Source organism: Ceratotherium simum, chromosome 6, assembly GCF_057802395.1.
Source record: "Ceratotherium simum simum isolate JZ-2026a chromosome 6, ASM5780239v1, whole genome shotgun sequence".
In the NCBI taxonomy this organism is placed as follows: domain Eukaryota; kingdom Metazoa; phylum Chordata; class Mammalia; order Perissodactyla; family Rhinocerotidae; genus Ceratotherium; species Ceratotherium simum.
The window spans coordinates 15,359,651-15,365,176 of NC_141905.1; positions in this window are offsets into that span (position 1 = coordinate 15,359,651).

The following is a 5,526-nucleotide window of genomic DNA, read 5'->3' on the forward strand; positions in this document are numbered from 1 at the left end:
TGTCATGATGCCAGCAAGCGTTCCCTGGTGTATTTCCTCTTGTTGGGTTTTCCCCTATGATTGTAGCTTCACCCTCAATCCTGTCTAGGTTCAGACAGCTACTGCACTTTCCTTTATTGATCATCCTGGAAAAAACGTGGAGAGCCTGCCATGTGCTGGACAGTGCACTAAGTCCTGGCTGAAGGAGGCAGCGAGGAAAGGAAAACCAAGGGGAGACAACCCAGTTACGGTTGCTCCTTTCCTGTGCCCAGAAGAGTGTTTTCATTTCCCTTTCATTCTGTAGCACATCTTCTTTCTCTACCTTCTTCCATCAAAGCCCTGCTTGGAAGTCCACTGGCTTTGTACATCCTACATCTGAAGTCTGAGCTCCACCCAGACAAATCAGCAGTCAGCCTACTTACCTGCCTTTCCTCTGTTCTTGCCCTTCAGTCTCCTTATCTCTCTTTACTGAAGTCTATTTTTTCTTTAAAGGTCAGACTTCACTTTGACTTCTCCACCAGCAAGTGTAATCACAAATTAATATGAGGTTATTTCATTCTCTTCTAGGAGTGACTAAAGTTGACAATTACTTCCAGAACAAGACATTCAGGAAGTATTGTTTTAGATTACAGTGGCTTCCAGATCTTCAAAAAAAAAATTTTTTTTCTGATGTCAAAAGTAAACATTCTTTTGACAAAATGAGAAAACACAAGGAAGTATAAAGAAAGCAGAAACCAGAGTCTCATCATCCAGAGTTAATGTTAATATTTGCATACATTTCTTTCGAGATCTAGTCTATGCATATATGATTGCATAGAAAGTATGCAATACTTTCTGAATAGGGATAATTTGATACACATTTTTTGTATCTCTTTTTATTTAGCATAGTGTTGTGATATTTTCCAACATAGTTAAATATTATTTTAAACATGTTTAATTGGTTTTTTGTTTGTTTTTTGGTGAGGAAGATTGGCCCTGAGATAACATCTGTTGCCAATATTACTCTTTTTTCTGGAGGAAGATTGGCCTGAGCTAACATCTATGCCAATCTTCCTCTATTTTGTATATGGGACGCCACCACAGCAAGGTTTGATGAGCGGTGAAAACATGTTATTTTTAAAGTCTACCCTTGAACTACTTTCTGATGTTTCCTTTCATTTATTAATTGGGAAAAAAATCAACCCAATAATTATGGCCACTCCTAAAATTTGAAAATTATACTCTACACTTTGAATTTTTAATCACTAAAATTAAACTTAAAAAATAAACACATCGAAAAAGCTAATATTGCTGTAGATTTTAACATAAACAAAAATTTCATATATTTTATTTAATGGAGAGCAGTATCCATCATGAATACCAAAACGCAGCTAAAAATAACAACCATAGTTGAGTAAGACCGCAGAAGATATTCTCAGAACAGATGAGGAAATATGATAGCAAATTCCTCTGTAGTTTGTGAACAGACGTGTGTGCTTTGTTGGAAAGTCTGGGTCTTCTGTTCAACTACAGAATAATATCCAAGTTATTTTCAATCCTATCTTTGTGGATTAGTGGTTAGGGAAATGGTCAGAGTTGGTCATATGAGTAAAGTATAGCAACTACAAACGAGTATTTCTGTGATGATTACAGTAGTATATAGAGAAAAAAATCTTGAGAAGGATATATTGTTGACCTGGAGGCTCAGAAATTTATTTGCCTTGATAAAAGCAGGAAACCATATATTTTACTTACTTTCTTAAGAAATATGAGGTCTGACTAGATCCACAGGAAGCCGGATGTTCAGGTGAAGATCTTTCAAGGCCTTCTTAAGTAGAAAAAGCACCTGACTGGGTTTAGAAAACCTGGGTTCTGGTCCTATAATTTTACTAACTATTTGAGTGATTTGAAAAAGTTATTTCAATTATCAGAGGCTCATATTTTTCTTCCTAAAAAAAATGACAAAAGTAATACATCCTCATTGTAAAAAGTTTAAGCAATATTTAAGTATATAAAGTAAAAATGTACTTTGCCTCACTTTCCAAGTCTACTCCGTGGTGTAACCACTGTTAAAAATTTGATGTATATCACTCTATACATTTCTCTATAAGCATTTAAGTATATATATATTTTTTATAAAAATGGGGTCAAACTCTATATGTTGTCCTATAACTTGCTTTTTCCACAACTTATCATGAACCTTCTGTCCAACTGCAGTCTTATAATTCACACTGCAGAGATACCCATAACAATTCCCACTACTAATGGACATTTAGATTGATCCCAATTTTTCACCATCTAAAAATCTTGCAACAAGCACGTTGGTACATATATCCTTATGTCTATGTAGTAGGTTTCTTTAGGATAGCTTTCTAAAAATGGAATTGCTGAGTCCAAACGTATACATATTTAAATTTGTATAGATAGTGCCAAACTGGCCTCCCAAAAACCTATCAGTTGATGTTCCCCTTAATCGAGTATGAGAGTGCTCCTCCTGCAACCTATACCAACATTGAATATCCTATATCTTTTTTTTTTTTTTTTGAGGAAAATCAGCCCTGAGCTAACATCCAGGCTAATCCTCCTCTTTTTTTTTGCTGAGGAAGACCAGCTCTGAGCTAACATCGATTGCCAATCCTCCTCCTTTTTTCCCCCAAAACCCCAGTAGATAGTTGTATGTCATAGTTGCACATCCTTCTAGTTGCTGTACGTGGGACGCGGCCTCAGCATGGCCGGAGAAGCAGTGCGTCGGTGGGCGCCCGGGATCCCAACCCGGGCCACCAGTAGCGGAGTGCGCACACTTAACTGCTAAGCCACCGGGCCGGCCCAGAATATCCTATATCTTTTTATATTCTGCCAATCTGATCAGAGAAAATGGAATCTTACTGAAACTTTCTTCATCTATAAAATGAAGAGTTCGATTGCATGATCTCTAAGGACACTTTGGGTTCAAAAATGCTACATGTGGAATTACGTGGAAAATACAATTGCTTTCCCTAAACATATAAATGTCCAGCATCATAATGAACTTTTCTGGGCCCTTCCTGACTCATCTGCAAAACTATACTTCGCAGTCCTGAGAGTTTCTGCTGAGAGCTTCAGAGAGGCTGGGACATCCAGTGAGAGAGAGGGGACCTGTCAATTTCATGTGAAGTAAAGGAAGACAAATGTTGCTATTTTCAGCAATTTTAACCAAAAGGGAGAAAACATAGTACCAAAAAAAAAAAAAAGGAATAAAAAGGTTAAAAACAATACTTCCCTAATGCTGCATGTTATAAAGCAACGACAGGAGCTCAGTATTTAAAAATAGGGACTCCGTAACTATTGATGATAATTCTACTGACGAAGCTATCTCAGTTAATGTCTTCTTTCTGGCTAAATTCTGGATACGTAGATATTACGCTAATGCTAACGAAACTTTCAGTTAGCCCTAGGGGAAAAAAAAGATTATGACAGAGCAGTGGAAAGTTTCCCAGGGGAAGGTTTGATGGATGTGCCCTTCTGCCTTCGGCACTCAATTGTTCCATGGAGAGTTACCGTGTCTTTTCAGTCGTGGTTTGGAAGCCATCTCCTAGATTTAAGGCACTAGTGAGCTTCCCTCAAGCTCCCAACGGAGGCAAAGGCTGACATCTTAATTACAGTTAGTTTTTGAGCGATACTTTCCTTTCTGGTAGTTCTTTTTATTTTATAAAATCCTTGTGCAGTTTTAAAACCCCTAGCTTTTAAAATTTCAGTCAATCATATTATAAGAATGGAGGAAATAATTTCTAAATGGCATCTGTAGGGAAATTTATTAAAAATGCTAACATACTCCTGGTACTGAACTCTTGGAGTCATCTGCCACTGGTCTCTCCGCTGCCAGCCTTCGCCTCTGTGACCTGACCTCCACTCCGGAGCCAGAGTTACCACCTACAACCTCTCTGCCTTACAGGGGAAGATTTGACTTAGAATACCTTCCCTAGCTGACCTCGATCTCCCAATCCCACCTCCTTCCTTGCCTTTTTCCTTCTAGCACACCTCACATTCCAGTCATATCAGACTGGCGGTTTCCTGAACACTGCCTCTTATCTCCGTGCCTTTTCACAGGCAGACCCACTGCCGGGAATGACTTGTCCCCAGCATGTCATCTCCTTGTTTGTTTCTATTCAACCTTTCAAGATGCAGCTCAAATGTCACCTTCTCTGGGAAGATGAACTCCCTAGGGAAAGCTGGCCCCTTTGTGCCCTCAATCTCTGGTCTCGTGCCTGTTAAAGAGAATGGCAGAGGTTATTTTAAGTGGCTGCCTTCTGTACTAGACTCCGCTAATGCTTCTTGCTGGCTAAATAAAGGCCCTGTGTATTGGTCATCTTTCCCCCATTTATGAAAGTGCCAGGCATACTCAGAGACGTAGCTACTGTTAATTGAATGGACTTGAATGACATAACGGCAAATCTGGCATTACTTGGAAACTCATTTTATCGGTGATCTTGCCATAAGTTCCAAAAAAAGCATTGTCAAATAAGCTACACTTACATTTTATGCAAACTGCTAACCAATCACGTCTCTGGCACAGTGATCCCAAACTCCTTGTTATTGGAAGAAGGAGGTATGAGAAAGATTTCATTGTCATTTTTATAGTCTTCTTTGACATTCTTCTTGTACAATAGCCAAGGCTCCCTAAAGATCCTGTGATCTTTTGAAATGTTTGAAAGCACATTCAATGAAAACACGACTAACAACATGTCAGAAGTACAATAGGACTCACTTTGCTAGTGTTCATCCAATTAATTTGTTAAAAGTATTTCATCCGGGGATGGCCCAGTGGCTTAGCAGTTAAGTGCGTGCACTCTGCTGTGGCAGCCTGGGGTTCGGATCCCGGGCGCACACCATCGCACTGCTTGTCAAGCCATGCTGTGGCAGTGTCCCATATAAAGTGGAGGGAGATGGGCACGGATGTTAGCCCAGGGCCAGCCTTCCTCAGCAAAAAGAGGAGGATTGGCAAATGTTAGCTCAGGGCTGATCTTCCTCACAAAAAATAAAATAAAATAAAAATAAAGGTATTTTACCATCCTTCCAACCTTCAAAATGTTCAAATAATTTTGAACTGACCAATTTTGGAAATTTTAATGAAATGGTTTCCCCCTTTACCTTTTTGACAGTCCAAAATAATAACTGCCTTATATATAAATACATTTCTCTTTAATCTAAGGCCTTAAATTCTTTAATGTCTGCAATTACACTTGTAGCTTAAAATTTTTACAAGTATAATGACTTTTGTAGAAAGGTCCTCTGAGATACGTAATGAAAAATTTCCCCAATGTCTTTGTAACTATGTTAAACGGAAAGAATTTATTCCATTATTCCTTCTGTTATAGAAACCTGACTCCCAGAACTGAATGTCTTCTTCAAAGTAGTATGTTCTTTGTTTCCAGGCTAAAAAAACCCTTTAAAATAGTATAACCCAAAATGTGCATTGATATTTAAATAGTTGTCAATATATTGTCTCTAATAAGCTATATGGAGTTATTTTTATTTATTTTTTTCCCCCAAAGCCCCAGTAGATAGTTGTATGTCATAGCTGCACATCCT